Here is a 25,611-nt window from a genome sequence, read left to right as displayed (position 1 = left end):
ATCTATCTATCTATCTATCTATCTATCTATCTATCTATCTATCATCTATCTATCTATCATCTATCTATCATCTATACTGGGACAAATAGTGCCCACAGAAATTCATGTCTATGTGGAACCACAGCATGTAAGCATGTAAGCTTGGAAATAGGGATTTTGCTGATGTAAATAGTTGAGATCATATTAGATTAGAGCAGGCCCTAAATGTAATGACTGGCATCCTCATAGAAAGGCCATGTGAAGACACAGAAAGGGAAGAAGGACAGGTGAAAATGGAGGCAGAGAGAAGATTGATACAACTACAGGAGTTGTAGGAATGTCACAAATTGCCAGCAATACCTGAAGCTAGCAGAGAGATTATGGGAGACTCCCCCTAAAGCCTCCAGAAAGAATTAACCTTGTTGACACCTTGAGCTCAGACTTCTAGTCTCCCTAACCATGAGATGTAAATTTCTGTTGCTTTGTCACCAACTCTGTAGTAATTTGCTATAGCAGCCCTAGGAAATGTATTCTCTCCTTCTCTAAATCTATCTACACACACACACAGATACATTGCATCTTCTAGCACAGAGATGTTGCCTTTTTAAACTGCAGATCTACAAAATAAGGGATGCAGGTCTTGGCTTGTAGATGTGCTTCCCTTGGCTTGAGTCCATAACCCTGTTGTAGGACTTTACTGAAAGCAGCAAAGAGGCATCACAAGGTAATCCTATACAGCGTTCTGCAATTCTACTTAATGCTACTACCTTGGTCAGTATGTATCTCCTTCCACAGCACTGCACGTAACAATTTACCAAAAATGCTTTGCCAATGCAAAATCAAGGTCCAGACAGATAGCTTTTCAGGCTATTTTCAACATTTGGGTCTTTGTTTGCATTACATCTGTATAATTAACAATGGTTCGACTTCCTCCATCTTGTCACTTTTCCATGTGATTACATACAGAGTACAGCCAGCAGGTAGGAGATGGAGGGAAGGAAGAAGAAACACTACTGCCCCTAAAAAAGATTCTTGAAAGTACTATAAAACTGACATATCTCATTCTGTAGATTTTAGTCATATGGTCCAATCTAGCTGCAAAGAAGACTGTGCAATTTTGCCTTTCAGCTGGGTCCGTTGCTGACCTGAAAAAAATAAATGAGCTTCTGTTACTAAGGAGCACAGAAAGCATGGATACTGCATTAAGCAACTTGCAGTCTTTGTTTCACCAATCATTTAGGCATTGTATGAAATAAGAAAAAACAGCAAATGAATGTAGATAGCAAATATAGGTAGCAGAAAAAAGGACAAAATAAGTAGATACCCTCGAGCAGTAGAGAATGACGAGATTGAGTACACAAAATGAGGGAACTAACTCCAGGTTCATACTGTCACTAACCTCCATGTTGCCACCTCTCAGTCATCATCTTGTCAATTGACATCAGTGGATGTCATTGACATCCCCTTCCTTTAATTTTTTTCTTCAAATGGGTCTGAACACATTCTTTCTTTTTACCTCCTCTCACATTTTCAGTCTATTTTGCTAGATCTCTCTCATCTTCCTGTGGCTGAAAAAATTCAAGGCTTGGTTCTCTGACCTCTTCTCTAGTAAAACTATTTGGTCTCTGCTTCTACCATGATCTAGGCTCCCTGTCTGTTTACCACAGAGCAGTCAGGGTGGTATTCTAAGTGAAGAGCCAGACTGATCTCATTCTTTGTTTAAAATCTCGAATGGCTTCCAATCTCACTTACAATGAAATACAAGTTCTTACAATGTCCTATGAGGCTCTGCATGATCTGCCTTTAGCTTACTTGGTCTCATTTTCTTTACTTCCTCCTCATCCACTCTTTTCAGCCATACTGAACCCCTGTTTTTTTTTCAAGTACGTGATTTATATTCCCATTTCAGGACCTTTACACTTACTCTTTGCTCTGCCTGGTATGTGCTTCCTCCAGAAAGTCAAAGATTGTTTCAGAGACTTAGGATTCTCATTAAATGTCCCAGATCAGAGAAGCCTTCCCTGTATATCGTACTTCCAACAGCATCCATATACCACTTACCCCACTTAATTTTTCTTTTTTTTTAAGATTTTAATTATTTATCTGACAGAGAGAGACACAGCGAGAGAGGGAACATAAGCAGGGGGAGTGGGAGAGGGAGAAGCAGGCTTCCCGCTGAGCAGGGAGCCTGATGCGGGGCTCGATCCCAGGACCCTGGGATCATGACCCGAGCTGAAGGCAGACGCTTAACAACTGAGCCACCCAGGCACCCTGACCCCACTTAATTTTTCAACATAATTATCACTCATGAAATAATAATTTCTGTCTCAGCCCAGAATATGAGCAACACAGCAGGAAATATTCCTGTTCTGTCCTCTGCAGGATCAATGGCAACTAGAGCATCATCTGACATCTACAGGTACACAATTGATATTTCCTGAATAACTAAGTGAATAAATATAATTAAAGTCCAGACATAGGGAGAACAATCTACACAACTGATTGCAAAGGAACAACTCTGAATAATAGGATGTATCTATCAGGGCTCACAGTTGAAAATAACAACATCCACTTTAACTTGCTTAAGCAGGAAAGGAATTTATTTAATGATATCTGGTAGCTTAATGTATCTCTGGGAAGGCCAGAAAGTTAGGCTCAGAGTCAGGTTATGAATGATATAACACACTGTAATGGTTTTCTCCTGCAAACTTTCCTGTCACAATTGGGCACAAATGTTCCAGTGGACACTGCTTACATTTGGAATTGGATACTGGAACCTCTGCTTTGTTGGTCTGGAAAGCCTTACATTGAAAATGGATTCCATGTGGTACCCATTTCCTCAAATTGCTACTGAATCTAAATCTTTGCATTTAACTGATGGACCCAGGTCACAAGTCTGCATCCATGTGCAAGAAAGACAGGAAAGTGAGATCTCTAGCTTCTACACTGGAAATGCAGGCTTTATACAGTGGGAAACCGACAAAATATAGGACGGACACTCAAATAGTGTTTAGAAACCCCTAGAAGGAGGAATGAAGATGGTGGAAACAAAAAGTTTAGGCATATAATAAGAAGGAGCTTGCATTAAAGGCAAACATTAGGGGAAGCATTTCATTCTTTCAGACATTCAGTTGAATGCCTCCTAGCAAGAAAGACCTGTATTCTATTCTATCAGAGCTGGCAATCTGGTGGGAAAGATAACAACTAAACAGAGAATTTTCAATGAGGAATAAATACACTGCCAAGATAATTACGTGGGCTGTAGGATTAACTAACCAAGTCTGCAAGGGCAGGAAGACTTTTTTGAGAAAATAATATTTATGCAGATCACTAAACAATAAATGCTTTTTAGTTCAGAGCAAGGACAGGGGAGGGGAATTGAGGGAGAGGAAGGGGTGGTGAGATTTAATATAAGTTTCAGGTACAGAGGATAATCTGACTAAAGCCTGACAGTGAGAAAAAGCATGGAAATTTTGAGTAAATAACAAAACCTCATCTTATCTGGAAGGAATCTTTTGGGTTTCACAACTAAGATGGCTTTTTCCAGAGCAGTGTTAGCGAATAATCAAGATGGAATAATCCAATGTTTTTTTAAACTACCCATATATTAACTAGTGATAAATGTATGATAATTTAGCTTGAATGATGAAGGAAAATGCCATGAGACATAGGTTCAGACTGATTTTAAAGGATTTGTATATATTAAGAGGAAAGAGCTAGGGTTTTAACTGAAGAAAATTTAGGAGATGAGTGATGAATCCAAAATTCTCATTAAAGTGAAAAGGAACATTACTCCATATTTATCTCCTACAGTGTAGATGTTTAGTTAGGGAATGGTAATCAGAGTTTCTCTAAGAGCAGTGATTTTTATACTTTGAAGGTGTATTGGAAACAACTTGGAAGCTTGTTAAAAATGTACACTTTCTAAATACCAATATTTAAGTATCATGACTTCAGTGTATAGCAACATACTGATTCTTAGTAGATGGGGATTTTCCAAACTACTTTTACTTGAAAGCTATTCAGATAAATTGACTACAAGGGAACGGATTATGACCAACTCATTAAAAACAAACAACAAAACAAAACTGCACTGTGTCAGGGGCAGGAGGCTCCTAGGCAAATAGCCATCCCTGTATGTGCTCTCATGAAACACTTAGAGCATGCCAAAAGTCTTTCCCTAAAATATGATGTATTGCCTTCTTGTTATCTTTCAAGGGTGCATTTGATTATCTTTCTGAGATACATCCCCCAGATAGAATGTTTGTAGTATTGAGACTGTACAGTGATTTATTGGTTACCTTCTGCCAGTACACCTCTATTTTCCTCTGCCCTCTAATTTTCTTATCTAACAAGAAAACCTTACACATATCTCATTGATGTATCATGGCACATAACATTCTCTCTCCTAACATTATATTTTAGATTTGTACTCACTTTTTTCCCCCAAATTAATGGCAAACAGCAATAGATGAGGGTAGGATGGAGGGATGATTTGTAGATTTTTTTTTTAAGATTTTATTTATTTATTTGACAGAGAGAGGGAGATAACGAGAGAGGGAACACAAGCAGGGAGAGTGGGAGAGGGAGAAGCAGGCTTCCCGCTGAGCAGGGAGCCTGATATGGGGCTCGATCCCAGGACCCAGGGATCATGACCTGAGCCTAAAGCAGACGCTTAACGACTGAGCCACGCAGGCGAGCCGGATGATTTGTAGATTTAACCTGCTGCAGTAGCCTAAATTGTCCCCGAATAATGGTCACTTCTAACTTGAGTTGTTCATTAACTGGTTTTAAATCACCTTTCTTGTAAGAAACTATACACTAAGCCCTGTGCATGGCAATGAGAAGCAAAGAATAAGATACCAAACGTGTATTTAAGAACCATACATATATGGATCTTAAGGGGAAAATCTATAACTTAACAACTAAGAATTCTCAAATGACAGCACAGACAAAATCAGGAGAGAGAATTAGGCTGTCTCGGTGGTGGTTATTTTTATTATCTCGCTATTTAACCTATACTTCTCATTAAACAATACCATAAATTATAACAGTAATTCACTGTATTAATACTACTAGAATTTGGAGGCATGGCCATTTTGCTTAAATGACAATATTTGAATTAAAACATCAATTTTTCTAAAATTAACTATTCAGTCAACTTAATCCAGTTCTAAGAAACATGATGACTTAAAAACTAGGCAAATTATTTAGAAAATATGTATTACTTTGTATTATATTTGAGTAATGTAATTATTATATAAGTACTTATTTTGTTAAATACCATTGTATATAAAATAACCAATTATGTGTGTGGAAGGATAATAAGGGATATGTCAAAGGGTTAAGTTGTATTAATGCACTTTAACTGTGATTGTAAAAGTCATATCTTTTTTTATATGCAGCAGGATACCTTAGAGACTTCTATTGTCTTTGAGGGCTTTTTTTTTTTCTTGGCTAATAACATAATGAAATAATAAATAATCATATATGACATATTTATTAATATTGTTGCCCTTTTAAAACTTTATCCCAAATACCAAGATTTTCTATGACTTACATAATAATTTATTCTCTCAGTGTTGTCTTCTATCAAAATTATAGTAAAATAATGTTAATTTTTAACACAAATGATGTTATTTCAATGATGACTCATTAGGCATTTATCAATATTGCTATGCACAGCAGATCTTTTTTTTCTTTAGGAATCTTATAACTATGTGATTTTCCAGATTAATAAATAGTCTTTTTTTGTTTGTTTGTTTGTTTTTTTAATTTTTTTTTTTTATTTGAGAGAGAGAGAATGAGAGGGAGCACATGAGAGGGGGGAGGGTCAGAGGGAGAAGCAGACTCCCCGCCGAGCAGGGAGCCCGATGCGGGACTCGATCCAGGGACTCCAGGATCATGACCTGAGCCGAAGGCAGTCGCTTGATCAACTGAGCCACCCAGGCGCCCAATAAATAGTCTTTTTATCAACACTTTCTCCTTGGAGAATGTGTTCATATCTGTTCCCATTGTTCTCTTGCCTGATTAGTAGCTTCTTAGCTTATATCTGCCTGGCTTTAAATATACAGAGGCAGTCAATAATAATATGTATTTCAAAAAATATGTAGTACCTTGAAAACAAATATATGGATACATATAATTTAGTATTTCACTGAGTGAAATCCAATGTAGCACTAATGTTTAAATAATTATAGTACAGTAATGTACATGAATATATGTTGCAGGCCTTGAATTCATTGCAGTGGAAAGAATACACATGCAACTATTTTCATTGACAAACATCATCTTGGATATTATGAATGCATTAAGGCCATAGAGGTGAATGGGATGTAGTTTAAAATAAATATATAAACAGTGTTGGGATGCCTGGGTGGCTCATTCGGTTAAGCGGCTGCCTTCAGCTCTGGTCATGATTCCAGAGTCCTGGGATCGAGTCCCACATCGGGCTCCTTGCTTAGCGGGGAGCCTGCTTCTCCCTCTGCCTCTGCCTCTCCCCCGCTTGTGCTCTCTCTCTCTCTCTGACAAATAAATAAATAAAATCTTAAAATAAATAAATATATAAACAGTGTTTATTATATGTATCAGTGTTTAAAGTAAATATATAAACAACATTAATGTGTGTTGCATGGCTATATCAGGAAAAGAAAAAATAATTCACAATACCTCTCTCTCTGTCTCTCTGTCTCTCTCTCATATATGTGTGGGTGAGTGTGTGTGTGTATATATATATATATACTTATGTGCTCCTAAAAGAACTGATTCAAGAGATGTTGCTGATTCAAGAAATGTTGGAATATTGCTGGCTTATTTTACCAGTCGGTGAACTTTAAAATGCTGAATTCATTTTTAAGTGCTTATAAGTTTTGTCTCAGACATTACTTTGCTCCTTATGCCTCCCAATGATTGCTTATATTTAGTAAGAGCTTTCTGACAGTCCTCACTTATCACCTTTAAAGAACAGAAGTTCATTTCCAGTAGACCTCTATTTGTCATCAAAACTCTGCTTTTATGGTTTGAATAGGATTGTTGACTATTCGGTGTATATGGTAAGCAACTATTCAACAGAAAAGGAAGACAACATAAAAGAATGTGTCACTGGCTTCAGAAAACATTGTCCTTTGTATCGATGCTCATGACATTTAGGGCCTATTACACAGACCTCCCCAATACCTGAGTCACCAAAAGGAAGTGAGGTGCAAAACCGGGGTATTTTGCAGCAGCTACCTCTCCCCAGTAGACAATACAGTTTTTAGTAATCTTCACATAAGTAGGTTCTTTTAGGAATTTTTTTTCTCTTTCATCTTATTAATATCTACTTTATCTAGGCCTGAAACCCAAATATTTATCACTTCCCTCCTCCATAATTAGCTTTTGCTACAGCAGTGGGAGCTGAGGCATGGCATTTTTCTCTCCTTCACTAATGCTTCCAAGTCGCCACTATTCTGAGACTTCATCATATCACGGAAAGTATACAGAAGAAAATTATTCCAGTGTGACAGATGGGAAAGATCAAGCTGAAGATATTATCTGTTGGCTTCAGTCAGTAGGTAGAACAGGAGCTCAAAACTCAGGGAATTATTTCTAATCTGTAAATATTAGTACGCGAACGAAATCGTTGTTTTTTGTTTTTGTTTTTTTTTTGTATTTTTTTTTTTTTTACAAGTCGCTATTTTAAACGATCTCAAAGTTCACATCTGGCATGCCAGGATAGTAGCCTTTGAAATATTTGTTTCACCACATGAATTTCCAGCTCTCAAATGTAGAAACCTTTGAATGGAATGCAGAATATGTCTTGAGGAAGCAAAGAGCTTCTGAACCATAATAAGTCTTTGAATCCAAGGCTTTTTGTCACTACCCATCAGTGTTAACTCCACTTTATATCAAATGCTGTCCCGGTGAGCAAATTCTAGAAAGAAAAGAAAACAAAACAAAATAATCTTGGATGTGATCTGCCAGTCTTCTTGATGAAACATCCAGCAAAGGTGGCTATAGAGACATTGGAAAGGAAATCCTGAATCCTTGCTAAATGTGCAACAGTGTTTGTTAACATTACTGTTCTAAACTATTTTCTCTAGTCTATTCAGTAAAATGGCACGGAAGGACATTTGTCATAGTGACAGACAAAAAAGGATGATGACTTTCAGCGAGTATCAGTCATTGACATCACCATCAGTTTTTACATCGAGAAATATACTGTCATACTATAATCATAATGTACTGTGCTTCTTTTCGAGGGTAGGGCTAGTCATCAATATTGTAATTTAATCTTTTCAGACCTTTAGCTAGTGAAGAAATGTAGAAATTCGAGGAATAAAAGAGGTCTGTTCTGATAGGTGTATGTGATAGTATACTAAAAGGGAAAAAAATCCATGAAGGGTAATTTATGCACTTCTTGATCAACCTTATCCTTCATGACATTGGATTAATACATTAAAAGTACCTTCAAAGATGCTGTGTAATATTTCTCAAGAGAGCCATTGTGGGCAGGGAAGACACATCTCCGTCTTCGGCTACAAGTTGTGCCATGCCAGGTGTAAATGCCAGATGGAACAGTCATAGTAGTTGGCTAAATGTCTGTTCCTGCTGTTGTCCACTTGACAAAGAGAAGAAAGTGGTATAGCATTGAGAGAATTTCTCAAGAACTCTGAGGCACATGCAAATGAGGTTAATGATGGAGGTGAGACTTGAAAGGAAATTACCCATAGTATGCTTTAAATTCTTTAAGAAAACCAGATCATCTGCTTTTTAAATCAACATGTCATTGTATTAAGTGATTTTAGTAGAAATCGATTTGAAAAAAAAAATGGTCTCAGAGTTTGTAAGTGAGACTAAGAGTAAAGGTTCTCCAGAAGTAATTAAAGAGCATGCAGTTGTTTGCTCAATGAACATTAATCCACCCCTGGGACTCTGAGGAGGGAGGCGGGCTGGGGGGATCATAAACACTAAAGGGCTTCCCAGAAGTGCCCTACAGATTCATCTTCTCGTTCTTCCTGATTGAGAAAACCAACAAGTCCTGAAAAAATAACTTGGTTGGCTATTTATACCTTTCCATCTATGTCTAAGAGAGAGTGGGTACTGAGGCCAGCAGAGAAAATCAAGCAATCCTCACAAACTATGTGTATATATTTACACACACACACAGAGGTACTATATATATATGTGTGTGTATATATATGTAATATTTCAAAATATGAATTTTTAAACTTAAAAAGTAAAACTCTATATATAATATTTGGATTATATATTATACACACATATATGTATACATATATAATTTCACTTTTTAGTGATAAAAGGTGGTGTTTATGAATGTAACTTTTCTTTCCCCCCTAAGAATTTATTTTGTCTATGATTTAGGTTTCACTTATAGGTATCAGTATACCAAATGAACCATGTATATTGATGACTTGTTTGTGTTTATGTTTTAAATATCAACCCTCTAATGACAACTATTTTTTTCTTCACTTCCCAGTTATTTTGAATGTTCAGAAGGGCAGTACACTAGTGTAAGAGAAGTATAAATTTGGTATTTGTTGAAGAAAGCAAGAGACATTTTTTATCAGTGTAGACAATTAGGCACATTAAGCATCTTGCTTTTTTATTACATAGTAGTTAGCATTTTAACTTATTATTTATATTTAATACTTAAATAACATGTCTAGTTTCCTGATCCTTGAAGGTCAGACAATAATGCACTGTCTGTGTTACATACTCTTTAGAGACTCAGGTCTGTGTTGAGGAAATCCTCTCTTCTCCAGTCTTAGACTGTATTTCTTTTTTTTCCCTTAGACTAAATTTCTAATACTATCATCAAATTAAAGTTTATATTCCTCTTATCACAGAGAGGAAAGAATAAGATATTATGCATACTCTGGAATAAATTCATTCTATCTTCAAAGATATGCTGATAGTAAGAAGATCATAGCTGTCAATTACTTTTGTAAAATACAGAAAAGAACTCCCATGTAAGATCCATAAAATTGAGATTCCCAGTGAACAAGATGTAGGCCACATGTACGTTTCTAAGGTTATGGATCAGAATGGAATGCATGCTATTACTAAAAACACAATAAATAAAGCCTAAAATATTCTACCTCTGAAACTAATAAAAAAAAGAAAAATAAATAAATAAAGCCTAAATCCAGCTTGCACTAAATGTGTTTAAAGCATTTATATAACTTAGGTGTATACATTCATTAACATTTTATTGATCCTGTACCAATAATTATAGCTAACATTTAATGTTTTCCAAGTGCTTTACCTCTATTGTCTTATAAAATCTTTGCCAAGGGGGCGCCTGGGTGGCTCAGTTGGTTAAGCGACTGCCTTCGGCTCAGGTCATGATCCTGGAGTCCCTGGATCGAGTCCCGCATCGGGCTCCCTTGCTCGGCAGGGAGCCTGCTTCTCCCTCTGACCCTCCCCACTCTCATGTGCTCTCTCTCTCATTCTCTCTCTGTCAAATAAATAAATAAAATCTTAAAAAAAAAAAAATAAATAAAATAAAATCTTTGCCAAAATCCCTACAAAGTAATCATTTTTAATTACATTTTTTAAATGAGGAAACTGAGTTTTATAGAGCTTAAGTACCATCCCAAGAAAAAAGGTAGAAAGTTGTGGGCACAGTTTAAACTCAGATTTTTCTTATATCAAAGAGAGTTTTTGATCTTTAGGGTTCAAGTAGAGATGTGATTGAATCACACAAAGGGATGAGCACTGCTCCATCCTTAAGAGAGCAAATGGAGCATCTCTGGGTGTCTTTGGTACTTGAGGCAAGAGCAACTAGAGTTCGACGTCTCTCATGATTGTATTCACAGTGACTTAGACACCAGGCATGAAGCGGTAAGTCTTAAGTTAAATAGAAACATCCATCCTTGTTCAAGTCATCTGTGCCTTTTGGATTTCAGAAAGTCGATCTTAGATTGATGAACTATGTAAATAAATATATACATTATCCCAAGCATGATTACAATTGTAAGAGATAATATTGGAAGCCTATTACTTTCTCTCAAAATTTCTGTGGTATTAAGGGGCGTCTGGGTGGCTCAGTAAGGTAAGCATCCGACTGTTGATCTCAAGAGCTCAGGTCTTGAGCTCAGATCTTGATCTCAGGGTCTTGAGCCCCACCCAGTGTGGAGCCTACTTAAAAAAAATCTGTGTTATTAATATTGGTATAGCCAAACTCAGTGATGACAGTCTCATTGACACTTGTCCTTTCAAAAAATCTTGACTTCTCTTGTGAGAATATAGATCTTCCAGTTGTAAACCAATAAAAGTGAATTTCAATCTAAATAAAAAATAAATGCCATCTCTACAAAAAAAGAGTTTATGTTCTGCATAGTCCCAATAAATGATACAGAAGAATAATATTTATAAACAGGCAAAATTGGTAGAACTAGAATGCTAGCCTGTGGCACTGGTGACTTTGTACATTCCACAGAAAGAACAGAGGGTAGCACCAACAGGGAGAACAGAAGCTGAGAATTCATCAGAAAATAGGGATTTATTAATTCTCAAGAGGTTTCGATGGCAGGATAAAGGTGGCACCTACTACTGTCCCAGAGAGTCATTCAGAGCCATTAATAAATCAATTGTTACCTATATATGCTATGGTAATAATAAACTATGAGCTAGCTTTTAAGCACTTGACTTGGGTCAGCACCCAAACTCATTTTTGAAACAAGTAACATTAAATAAAGCCAGGCAAAAGCAGTATGTTAAGAAGTTATCACAATTTCTACTTGTTTTAGTCAGGGTACTCCAAAGAAATAGAACCAATAGGAGATTATATATATATGAATTATGATATAATACTATAATATATAATGAATTTTGTTAATATTAATCAGTGCATATTCATATTTATTATTAATCAACATTAATTAGTATGTATCCATATGTATGTATGTGTATTTTAAAGGATTTATTATAAGGAATTATCTCACATGATTATATGGGCTGAATAGTTCCAAGATCTTTTGGCAAGCTAGAGACCCAGGAGAGCTGATGGTGTAAGTTCCAGTCTAAGAAGAGGAAGGTCCGTGGTATACTACTAGTCCAAAGGCCAATGGGCTTGGAACTCAGGCAGAGCTGTTTCAGTTCAAGTTCAAAGGCAGGAAGAAAATGATGTCCCAGCTGGAAGAGAGTCAGGCAGGAGACATTCCCTCTTGCTCACAGACTTTTTGTTTTCTTCAGGTCTTTGACTGATAAGATGGGGCCCACCCACATTTGCTTTCCTCAGTCTACCAATTCATATCTCAGTCTCATAGAGAGACAACCTCACAGACACACCCAGAATAATGTTTGACCAAATGTCTGGACACCCCATGACCCAGTCAGTTGACACCTAAAATTAACCATAACACTACTACGTCACCATCAAGCACTCATCCTAGAAAATGGGGATTCTCCTTCAAATTCCACACACTCTGTAATTAACATCAACTGTATCATGACTACCTCTACAGTAATTATTGAACAGGCCTACTTATTTGCATTCCCACTGTTTCTTCCCTTTATATAGTCCCTGTAATCTCCCGCTTCAGCTTTGCAGAAATTTCTGTGTTCAAAAGGTTTTCCATAAAACCCTTCATTGCTACTAAAACACTTTAGAAAATATATCACTGGAAAACATTTGCAAATATGTACAGGTATATTAATAGTAGTATTGTTTGTATAAACATATTGTAAAGCAGTCTAAGTTCCCATTGGTGGTGGGCTGGTTGTATACATTCTGATGCATTTATATAGTGAAATAAAATCACTCAGGAGAAAAACTGGCAGACTAACATGGAAATACCAGCTAGGTAAAACAAAACAAAACAAGAAAAGAACTCAATGCAAAATAGAATTATAGAAGCATCCCAGTTTGTTATAAAATGAGACACATTGTTTGTGTTATACATAAATATGTCATCCATTTATGCAAAGTCTTGGCATGGTCCTCAAATCAATTTTTCAACCTCCTCTCTTATCTCATGTGTGCATTACATTCAGCCATTAACAACATTCTCAATCCTTCATTCCCTGAATATGACCTTTATTTTAAAATAATGGATTTTGCCCATACTGGCTACTCAGTTTCATTATATTTTCCACCCCCATTCTGCCTTTAAAAAACCTACATATTTTTTAGTGGAAAACTAATATGTGGCCTCTTTGAGGAAGCTTTTCACGATTCCTGCAACAGGGTTTCTCCAACTTGGAACTATTTATATTTTAAGCCAAGTAATTCCTTGTTGTGAGAACTGTCTTGAGCATTGTAGGATGCTTCTGAGCATCCCTGTCTACTATCCTTCATATGCCACAGCACTCCACCCTGCTCCCAGTTGTGAAAACCAAAAAGTGTCTCCAAATACTGCTAAATGTTTATTATGTAGGAAGGGTATTTGTGTGCAAAATCGCCCTTGCCTAAGAATCACTGCTCTAGCATAGAATTTCTCTCTCACTCTTTACACTCTGATAGCACTTTATTTGTGCTTCTATCTTGGTGTGTATCACATTCTTGTCACATTTTAGTTAGTTGTGCATCTAATAGTCTCTCCTGTTTTGTGTGAGGAACTATGCTTAATGGATTTTTGTTACACAATATTGTATAAATACTGTTTTTCATAGTAGGTACATTGTTTCCTACATATAATTGAATCCCAGTGCCTAGCCTTGTCCTAGGTTTAAAGATAAATATGGATTCATCAATAATAATGACACAATTTGTTGTTGTTGTTACAATTGAATTATCTATTAGTACTTGTGGGTTTGTAATGTCAGGGCTCTAGAGGCTGCTAGATGTTCTCTCGTGCCTGTATCTTTAATAAATGGCCACTAGATAGATGGTGGTGATTTTGTGTTAAAATGTCTCACTTTGTTAGAATGTAGCTGATTAAAACAAAGATTAGCATGTCTTCTAATTTGATTAATAATTTTGTATAACAAATGCACTCCTTTTTAAAACAACTACGATGTGTATTTAAAGATTAATTCTCAGGTTCAAAGTAGAATTCAAAGTAGGTTCTTTCTATGTCTATCTCCATATCTAAGAATGCGTAATGAATACTAGGAGCAAGATTAAGTACATAAAAACAGAAAACATGTTTTATTTACTTCATATTTAATCTTTAAGGCTGCTTGATCTAACTTTTTCATTTTTGTTTTTTGGTTCTGATGTTGAAAATATATCAGTTTTAAACTGAATCTCTCTTCTTGGCTGAAACTTTTTCATTGCATATGGAAGGTTTCATTCCTCTGACCATAAAACAACAAACTGCACACTAAAATAAACCTTGCAACTTACTCCTAACTCCCTCATTCTGCTAAATATTCAAAGTCAGAGTTTTGTCACTATTTTTAAAGGAAAAACAAATAATAAATTAGATTGTGGTGGGGATTTTAGAGCCAAGCCCACTGACAGCAGGGAAAGTAACCATTCATTGTTGACAGAGTGACATTGACAAAGCGGATAGGAGTTAGATCTCATTATATTTATTTAGACAATAATATGTTGATCACATTGAATCATTAATAAAAATTCATATATGTTCACTATTTTCTGCGTAAGAAAGCAGAAAAATCTATTACATGCTACCGAAATAATTCTATCTTAAATAAGTTTGATATTTTTAAAAAGTACTTGAAAAAGGATTTTCAGATCATTTAAGATATTTAAAAAACTCCATATATATGCATTCATCTCTCAGTATTATTGGCTAATATATAATGGCTAATCACAAGATAATAAAAGTAATACAGAGGTGCTAGATAGACTCTTTGGCTGAGACTTCAGCCTTACTTTATGGAAACGATACCACGGAGATGAATGGAACTACATTTGAGGGTGAGTGAGAAAGGCCCAGGAACAGCATCGCCCTCTGTGGTACAGCAGGTGGCCCATCTCTTAAAATACCAGTGCCCACGTATCTACAGTGATACTTCCATGTCCAAAATTTTGCTTCCATGTATCCTCAGTGCACTTTTTTCTGTCTATTCTGCCATTTATTTATTTATTTATTTATTTATTTATTTACCTACCTTAGTTTACCATACAACTGCTGCTTTGCCAAATATATCTAACTTTCTCAAACGAGGTTCATGATGTTCTACTAGGAGTTTTTTTGAAGTGTCTTTCTGTATCTGGACTCATCCCAAACATGTGCTAATATGCCCTATAGAAAATAATTGTGGCTACCCAAACCATCTGCTGTTCTCATGCAAACCTCCAAAAATATGGCTAGAGATCCGTAAGACATTTCGTCCTCTTGACACATCTATTTTTGTTAATGTCGCAATTCTCCGTGCCATCCAAGTTTTGTATCACCCTTGATCCTTTCTTTCCATCAAAATTCTTTCCTGATAATTAATTATATCCAATATTCTAACAGCTCTCCTTTTTATTTCTTTTCTCCCAACTACTCCTATTTAGGATTTACTTTTGAGACTCTCTTTAATGGACACAGAAGAGCTTGAATTGCCGAATGAATGACTTTGTAACTCTATACTTCATATTGCTCCCCAAATACATCCATACAATCTAGACTAATAGCTCTAAAACGATGGATTCTAACTTCCCCCGGCATAAAATCAAAATGAAGAAATCTGGCGTTCAAATCTTTTTCAAACCCTCATATTATCAAGTTTTCTGTTGCTGGAAATCTGCGACTTAAGACTTGAGCCTGATTATCACCTAAAATTTTTATAAATTATATGTCTTTGCTCAATTTATTCAGTCACTGTTGTGTATTTTTTTTTTCCTAAAATAAATACTCTGAAGCATTTTCTTAGGTATTTTTACAACTTGTGAATAAAATTATATTCACAAATCATGTTGTATATTCTAAAGCAAGAACACAAATCTAATTTAAAATAATAGCAGTAATAGGAAGAGGAGAAAGAGGTTTTTTTTTCAGTATCATTTTCTAGTTTTACTTTATATAATGCTCAATATTCAGAGAAATGTGTTTCTTAGTCATTTTTTACCTTCTGTTACTTCGGCCATTCATTAATAATTTTCTGCTTATTTGCATGCAGTGGCCCATCTCAGTCTCATGCCTAAAGTGTCCTCTTCTTCTCTGAACACCTAGAACTTACTCTCTGGTACTAAAAAATGTTCCAGGCTCATCTTGCATGTTTCATGCTTAAGGCCTACAATTAGCCATTGTTCTCTAATAGCCCTTGTTCCTTGTTTTTTATTCTGTGTGTACATACATGATACACATTGTATGATTCAATACATATCATCTTTTTTATTTTTTATTTATTTTTTTATTATGTTCAGTTAGCCAGCATAAGTTTTTGTTGTAGTGTTCAACAATTCATTAGTCACGAATAACACTGAGTGCCCTTGTTCCTTTTATCAGAAAATTATATTTAGAAACCGAGTCTGGCCACTTAGTAAGCTCCATGCTCTGAGGTGTCATTGCTTCTAGGCGTCCCAGAAGATAGAGCTAGGCAATACTCTATGTCTACTAACACATTTATATTTATATAGCTATAATTATGCCTGTATCTATCCAACTGTATGTATATTAAGCTGAACGAATTATTTTTATATTTTAAAAAAAGGGCATCTGATAGAATGCACTTACTATGAGCCGGGATTTTGGGCTTTTAATCTATACTTTATTTATTTTATACCTCACAACAACCCTGTCAGGTGGATGTTATTCTTATTCCCATCTCACAAAGAAACTGAGATTGGAAAGATCAAATTACAGTTATAATGTAATAGTGGTCTCTGCCAGTGAAAGGTAGTATGCTTGCAAGTTGGAGTCACATTGCAGAGGGGCACAAATACATGCCTGAAAGACAAAGGGGAGAGTTGAATTTTTTTTTTTTTTTTTTAAGAAGGACATGATATTATTATTGGGCTTGGGTGATAGCATTTGACTAGATTGTGAAGAGCCTTACTTGCTGGCAAACTACTTTCGATTGACAAATACTGCATGGATTACTCTGCTGAAAATGACAAGGTCATGACTGGGATCTTGGCAGAATGCTGTGATCAATTAACAATGCCTGGGTAGGATACCTGAGGGGCAAGTGGCAGTATGCTATATTTAGAAACTCTATAATAGCCTATTTTCAGTATTCCCTGCTTTCAATTAATCATGTAATTCCCACAACAGAGAATTCAGTACACTCTTTTTAACTCTCTTATCCGCTTTACCAAACTGTGAATGTTATGAAAAGGTAGTCATGTCCATCTTGTTCTTTTTTTTGCATCCAGAGTGAATAGTACAGTGCATACTACATACATGAATTACAAATTGTGAAGTATGGAAGAATAAAATGTATAGCTCACTTTGAGCCCACTTGTGAACAAGCAGAACCTTATTATGTAAATAATACATATAGCCAAGTTGAAATCATTGAGACCTAATAAAATGTTCTCAGAGGTCATCTGTTAAGCACTAGCATCCTGATAGTCATTTATATTGAGATGAAAAATGACAGGGGGAAGTTTCCAATATCAAAACCTTTTAACATCAGCTGTAGCAATAGTCCTATATAACTTCATTATTACTGCAACGTTATAAAGTCAATGGCTTGTAAAGTATATGATGTAATGAATATTCATGTTGCACAGATTGTAATGGAAATGCTTCTAGAACTCCACCTCCTTTCTAATGCATTCCTGTCACGTAGTGATCTCTCTGGAATAGGTATTTCACCTTATATTAGTTTATTCTAAAATGCACAAGCATGGAGATGAATGCTGTAACCTTAACAGATATGAAGTATGGTTACAAAATATTAGGACAGAACCTCCTATGTCGATTGTAGAATCTTACCTTGTTTTAGGAGTATGGTCCCTCTTTGGGAGAGACAATAGAAGCAACTTTCATTGCACCCAAATGCAGCCATCTATTATACAAAGTAAATGTTGGCAGAGAAAATATAGATTGCTTTTCTGTACCTGAAATCTACACATTAAACCACAACCAGTGATATTTGGATTTTTTTCCTGTATGTTAGCCAAAAGCATTAAGATTAGGATGAATGGATGACTTTATTTCTTTATGCCGAAACTTAAGATAACATCATAGTTTTTGTTCTGCCACAATATGATGAGGAGAAATTGTTATGAATGTATTTATTTTTTCTGACACAATGCTAAAAGACAGAATTATTCACCATTGTCGATAACAAAAGAATTTTGTACATTGGAATATATTTCCTATCAGTGGTTTTACAATTTACATTCCATTAAGACATAAAGAATGCTAGGAATTATGGTTAAGCTAAAAATTAGATAAAAAGTGGGGAAAAATATAATACTTCTAAAGTATTTTTCCTTTTAAAAAAATCTTTAAAATTTTCTGTATTTTAAAATTTTAAGGTAGTGTACTATTTTAATGCCAAGAGAAGGTAGATATCTATAATGAAGTATACTTATCAAGAATATTCAGCAAAATAGGGGCGCCTGGGTGGCTCAGTTGGTTAAGCGTCTGCCTTCAGGTCAGGTCATGATCCCAGGGTCCTGGGATCGAGCCCTGCATCGGGCTCCCTGCTCCACAGGGAGTCTGCTTCTCCCTCTGACTCTACCTCCTCTCATGTGCTCTCTCTGTCTCTCTTTCTGTCTCTCTCCAATAAATAAATAAAATCTTTAAAAAAAAAATATTCAACAAAATAATTTCTAATTGCCTAAAAAAAAGAGTGAAATGAAGATGTGAATTTAATCAGAGAATTTAGGAGACACAAATTTCAAAATTTATTATTATTGGAATGATATAATCTAGTAATATTGCTTTCTTTAAGAATTAAAAATACATAAGTGATCTGTTTATGTCTTGCTTGTCCTGAAGCATCTAAGAAGGGATATTAAACATAAAACACATCCCCTGATACGACATCGCTATTTGTCAATTATATGGCAACTTAAAACAAGAGATCAGATATAACAGATATCTGGAAATAGACAATTTCATGAGAATTTTTCAGAAATTTTAAAGAGTTTCAGATTTTAGTGTAACTTGTTCTTAAAATCAGGTATGTAGGGTCTTTTTAAAAATATGTACCAGAAAATTTGCTGTGGTGATTTACTACTGAGAATCTCTTTAGCTTCATTTTTGTGAGCCTGAGGTCAACGTTTGGTTGCAAGAGTTCCGAGTCATTCTTATTATTATCATTTTTATAACCAGTAACAGCAAGGAAGGCATATTCTTTCTCAGCTTGTAAATGTCAAATGGGTTGCTGTGAAAATGGGTATTTTCAGCCATAAATTAAAATGTAGGGATGGTTATAAAGTGTTTCAATTAGAAGATATTTATCCTGTTTCCACCTGGAACCCGTGGGGAATTCCTGTGAAGACTTTTTTTTACAGAGTCTATTCGAGCTGTGCAACTGATACACTGCTTAATAATTTGTTGGTGGTGGTGAAGATTTTTATCTTGTTTTATAATACAACAGTGTCAAAATGTAACCAGAAGGTCATGACACTATCCTTTCTTTCTCCCCGCTGAAGTGATGACCCAGGTAATTTCAAAATAACATTTTTTTTTCTGACAGACAAATTGCTGCTAAAAGGAAACAAAAGCAAGCTTGCAATTACCTTCAAAAATACCTAGAGCCATCTACAAAATTTCACTCAAATAATCATAGTCTATTTTTGTACTCAAATAGCACCATATTTAAAACAAGCAACCCCAAGAATATAAAGCACATACATACACTAGCACACTTTCCACCCCTCCCTTTTAGCTCTCAGTGTTATTCCACAAATATTTCCCCTGAACATCACAGTACTTTTGTGCGGTAGGAAGTCCTTATATTATTATTCCCATTTTGCACAAGTATGAACTTGAGGTTAAAAGACCTGACCAAATGCCAATTATTTAAACAAAACTGAAACTCAAATCCCATATTTATATTCTAGTGTGATTTCCCAAAAAGAGCTGAATATTCAGATAACTCCATTTTTGATGTTTGGCTGGGGACAGCTAAGCCTCACCACTCCTTCCCCCTCTGACCACACAGGCAAGCTAATAAGAAATCCCTGGTGCTCTTTCCTTTGGTGCTGGTGGAGGGACATGGAAATCATGGCTCATCTAAGCCCCAACCCCTTATCACTATAAAACCCCAGCCAGGGGTCCCTGGCTGGCTCAGTCAGAAGAGCATGTGACTCTTGATCTTGGGGTCATGGGTTCAAGCCCCACGTTGCGTGTAGAGATTACTAAAAAATATATAAATAAACTTACTTAAACAACAACAACAACAACAACAAAACCCAAGCCAGTCTCCTTTTCCTCCTCTCCCTCAAGCCAGTTTTGGACCAGTTTTGGTCCTGCTTTCTCCCTTAATGAATAAACCTCATTTTGTCAGCAAGAAACCTTTCCATACCTTTTTGCTATATGAGTGGGCATGATCAGTATTTATGTTCAACCACATTTGTGGGGGTGGGGGAGGAGTGAGATAGCTCACCTTTATAATATGGCCACAAAACAAACAGAGACCTAAATTTCAATTTACTTTTTTTAGAACTGTTCCTTCCAAATCTCTACAAATAAAACCTCCCTCCTGCTTGCTTCCCTTGGGCAACTCTTGCCTATATTTGCACCAGCTGTTATTTTCTCTTCAAAATTCTTCCTCCTGATATTATATATTGCCAGTAACCCCTTTTCCCACCCTTATCATATTTTCATATCTGTGGTCATCCCATGCCCTGTCTTGTGTGACAATATATGTTTAGTAGTCTACTTACAGCAAGACAAATTGTTACACAGAAATATACGAATTTGCATTTTAAATTATTCTAATAGAGCGAGGGTTGGCAAACTTGGTGAAGTCACAGATTCACTGAACTGGTTGGCCAGTTAGTGAATATTTTAGACTCATGGGCCATGTCCTCTCTGTTGCAATTATTTAGGTCTGCAGTTATAACACAAAAGCTGCCATAGACAGCACAAGAATAAGGAGGCATGGCTTTCTTAGGGTAACAATTAAAAATTGAACTACCATATGATCTAGGTATCCCACTCTTGGTTATATGCCAAAGGAATTGAAATCAATGTCTTGAAGAGATATCTGTACAACTATGTTCACTGAAGCACTATTCGCAGTAGCGAAGGTATGGAAACAACCAAGTGTCCATCAACAGACATATGGATAATGAGAATGTGATGGAGACATCCTTCCGTTTGCTACACATGGATGGACCTTGAGGGTGTTATGCCAAGTGAGATAAGTCAGACAGAGAAAGACAGATACTGTATGATATCACTTATATGTGAAATCTAAAATATTGAACTTAAAAAAAAATATTGAACTGTGAAAACATAGAGTAAGAGGGTTAACAAGGGCTGAGGGGTGGAGAACTGGGGAGATGTTGTTTAAGGGTATAAACTTTCAGCCAGTAGGTAAATAAGTTCTGAAGAGCTAGTGCACAACATGGTGATTATAGTCAACAATACTGTATTATAAACTTGAAAGCTGCTAAGAGACTAGATCTTAACTGTTCTCAACACACACACAAAAGAAATGAATTGTGTGACATGATAAAGGGTTTGTTTAGCTAACACTACTGTAGTAATCATATTGCAATATATAAATGTATTAAACCAGCACTTTGCACACGTCAACCTTACACAATGTTATATGTCAATTATATCTCAATAAAAAATACAGCAAAAAAGAAAATGCATTAAAAAAAACACACGTGCAGGCTATACTTGGCCCTTAGCTTCAGTTTACCCACCCCTTTATTAATTCTATGCAGTTTACCACAAAGAAGGAACAAGCCAAGAAAAAAAAGTCTCAGCTTGTATCAGCCTATTTTAATTGGTTTAACTCTTAAGTAAACAAAATGGGGGACAGGTTAGATAATAACAATATATATGTTGCAAGGAGGTGCAGTAAAGATTTTTATCCAAAAGTTCCATAGAACAGACGAGGCATTCAGTTGCTATTTATTAAATAAATGAAGTAAAAGTCTATCACACACTACTAAGGACATCACTTCAGTCTTAGAGGTATATAGCTAGTATTTAAAATTAGAAATAAATCAGTGAAGTATTTTCAATAGAAGTATTTCAGAATATTATCCACTAAAAAATATAAATCAGAGAGCTCAGCTTTCAAGTGTATTATAAGCATGAACTGATCCATGAAACAAATTAAAATATAAAAATCTGTGACCTGATGTTCTAAATACTAGATCTAGCAACCTAATTTTCTTATTCAAATAAATAGTATTGTTTCTAATTCTAAACACATGTATGGTTTCTAAGAAAAATGCACTCACTATAACAGATTTAAAACATTTTCTATCTGTAATAACACATTCCATTGAGCAATTCTGAAATAACGGCACAGCTTTGCTAGTTAAACATGTTTGGCTTTGGTTCATGCCTAATAACACATCCAAAAGATTAAATATGCAATAAAACAAGCCAAAGGCCTCCAAAGGATATTAAGATAGCTGTCTGCTCTGCTTTAGATTGTTAGTTTCCTAAAAATTCTCATTTGGATCTAAATCTGAACTCTGAATAATTTTTCTTTTAAATGTAACTCTCGGAGCTTTGATAATCTTTATGAAGAGTTTTGAATCAGGGCAATGCCCTTCCTTATCTTTGATATGAATTCTATTCTCTGTTTGGCCACAGGGATAAGCAATTTTGCCACAACTCATGGAAACTGTGTCTGCCTATGAAGAAGAAGACAGAAAAGGGTTTTCTATAATAAATATCCATATATATTATCCATAAATGTATGTCCATCCTCAATATCTCTGACATTGGCATCAATAAGGATATAAAGGCAAAGGAGTTACGTATAGTTCTAGCTTGAGCTGAGTTTTGAGTGATTGAGAAATACAACGTATAGGAAATTAAAATATATGGCATAGTGTAATATTTTGAGATGCTTGTTCAAGACTTTTAAAAATATGTAATTTTTCCTTTCTTCCTGTTCAACCATCATCAGCTTTCTTTGCTTTCAGAAAGGAAAAAGTGAAAAGAAATAAAACAGAAACAGCCTTAATATCCTGGATTCTGTTTTTAAATGTCTAGAGCCTTCGGTGTTTTTGTGGAATAGGTTCTGGAAAGATGATTCAGGGTATATGACACAATCTGGCAGAAGCAATGTGTGGTCGTGATGCTACTTGCTTCATTTCCAGAAAGTAACCGTCCTGAGTAGGAGGGAGAAGAGCAAAGTGGAAGAAATGGGACTTTTTTAGTCTGTCAGCCAATACAACCTGAAAGATGTCAAGAACCTTGAGAGAAAATGAATGTATGAATGTATCTGGGCAGCTTGATCCGTGGACAGTTCTTACAGAGAGTTTCTGTTCTCAGGTGAGGCACAGAAGAAACAAAGAATAACCACACACCATGGTCATTGCCCAGTGAGCTACTGGATGTGTGTTATTTCTGTGACAACCTGATTCACTCTGCAAATTCCATGGTAGGATAGAAGTCAGCCCTCCCCAGCGAAATGGACTTAGCTTCAGTGGAAGGAGGAAGCAGAGACAAGAACATTTTCTACCATCCTCTCTGAAGGGAACCGAAATTAAAATGTAAATCAAATCGTGAAGGATTTTAGAGTCAAATATTGGACTATGACACCTGATTTTGGGGTCTGTGATTCATTTTTCCTTGATGTGTTGTAATGGTTGCAGTGTCTGCTACATATCACATGTAACAAAGACATAACTAGTAATTAGGATGAGTGTTATAGCTTAGGAACCTTAAGAATTGGATTCAACAATTGTATATATTTTGATGCTGCTCACTTAGGAAAGAAGAGTGAGGAGGATAAAAGTGCATCGGAGGCACCATGTATTTTAGGCAACATTGAAGCAAATGAGTGGATGTGGAATTTAGATTTAGAAATTTAGAAGTCTTTGGCACAGAAGTATCAATTGAAGTTATGGAATGAAATAACCCAGGGAAACTGTAACTGAGGAGAGTAGAAGGCCCAGTGCAAGAACCCAAAGAACTTCGTTTCAAAGTCATGAGCACAAGAACAAGACTCCACTAAAGAGATTATGAGTGAACAATCAGAGCCTTTTGGAAGAATTCAGGCTGGAGTTTTATCTCAGAAGCTAAAATAAAAGTGCATTATAAGAGGAACACCAGGGCTAATGGTGCCAGATGATGCCAAGAAATCAAGTAGGATAAAGAAAACATGTGCTAGATTTAGCTAGAAAGTCATTACTGACTTGGATGGGAACAGTTTTTGAGAACTCACTCTGCCGTGACTTACGGGATGATTAGAAATAGGAAATAGAAAAAGAAAGTATATAAAAATTTAAAAAGAATTAAAAAGCAAATTGAAAAGAATAAGAAAATAACTGACAAAATAATAAAAAACTAAAGAATAAAAGTACAAAGGATGCTAGATACTATTTTTCCCTAGAGCTGAAGCTTTGTAGTCTTCTATGAGATCAGTAAACTTGGTGTGAGAGAAAAAAAAGTATAGATAATTTTCTTAAGTTTGGGATTTCCAAATGACTGTTATTTCTATTTTCTAAATTTCTGGCAAAAATATGCATAAAATAATTATATATTATGTAAGTTTAGAAAATGCTGCTAAGTGTGTGTGATATTGGGGCAACAAAAGAGGAAGACCTCTATTCTGCTAATCGAGGACAAATGGGAATTTACTGTGTCCTCTATGAAGGGACTTGTTCTTGTATCTAGAAATAACTTTGTAACATGTTCAGCACAGGATTTTTTATTGCTGTGATTTCTCTAATTATATATTATGAATTTTGAATTTTTTTCCAGTATGTAACTCAGTGGCTTCCTTCTCATGTACTAGAAAAATCATAGTTCTTCATAGAGCTTAGAAGGCACTGAACACTGTGGCCTATCTCATCTTCTCTGACTCCCTACATGTCCCTTCTTGAGGCACAGTGGTCTTGCTCTGTTTGAATATGTGAAGCATACTCCCATTCTGAGGCTTTTGAACATTCTGTTCCCTTTGCCTTAAATGCTCTTCCCAAATATATCAGCATAACTCACTCATATGCTTTATGTTTGGGCTCAGATTTCACCCTACCTATTTATCATCTCTAAAATAGACTTTTCATTCCAAGTCCTAACTTCTCAATCCCTATTTTAGATAGCACTCATCCCTAACATGCATACATTTATTTAGGTACTTACTGCCTGATTGATCCTACCAGAATTGAGGCTACCTGTGAGCTAGAACCTTGTCTCTTTTATTTGAAATTGCAATCTCAGTGCCTAAATGCACTCTCCAACATGACAGCCACTAGACACATGTGGCTGTTAAAATTAAAATAATTAAAAATCAATTCAAATAAAAATTCAGTTCCTTAGTTGTATCCATCTCATTTCAAGTGCTCGGTAGCCATATGTGGTTAGTACCTAACAACCAGACAGAGCATTTCCATTACAGGAAAATGGTCTTTTGGACCAGGTTGGCCTAGAACAGTGCCTAGTATAGAGTTGGTGCTTAATAAACATTTTCTGAACAAATCTTATTTCTGTTTGGTGAGTTATATCCAGAGTGATTACAATATGAGGAAATTAGGATATTATGTTGAGTGAAATAAGTCAAAAAGAGAAAGACATGTATCATATGATCTCACTGATATGAGGAATTCTTAATTGCAGGAAACAAACAGGGTTGCTGGAGTGGGGGGTGGGGTGGGAGGGATGGGGTGACTGGGTGATA

This window comes from Leptonychotes weddellii, chromosome 3 (assembly GCF_054177405.1).
Source record: "Leptonychotes weddellii isolate Sample4059 chromosome 3, ASM5417740v2, whole genome shotgun sequence".
Lineage (NCBI taxonomy): Eukaryota > Metazoa > Chordata > Mammalia > Carnivora > Phocidae > Leptonychotes > Leptonychotes weddellii.
Note: the sequence above shows the minus strand (reverse complement) of the source record.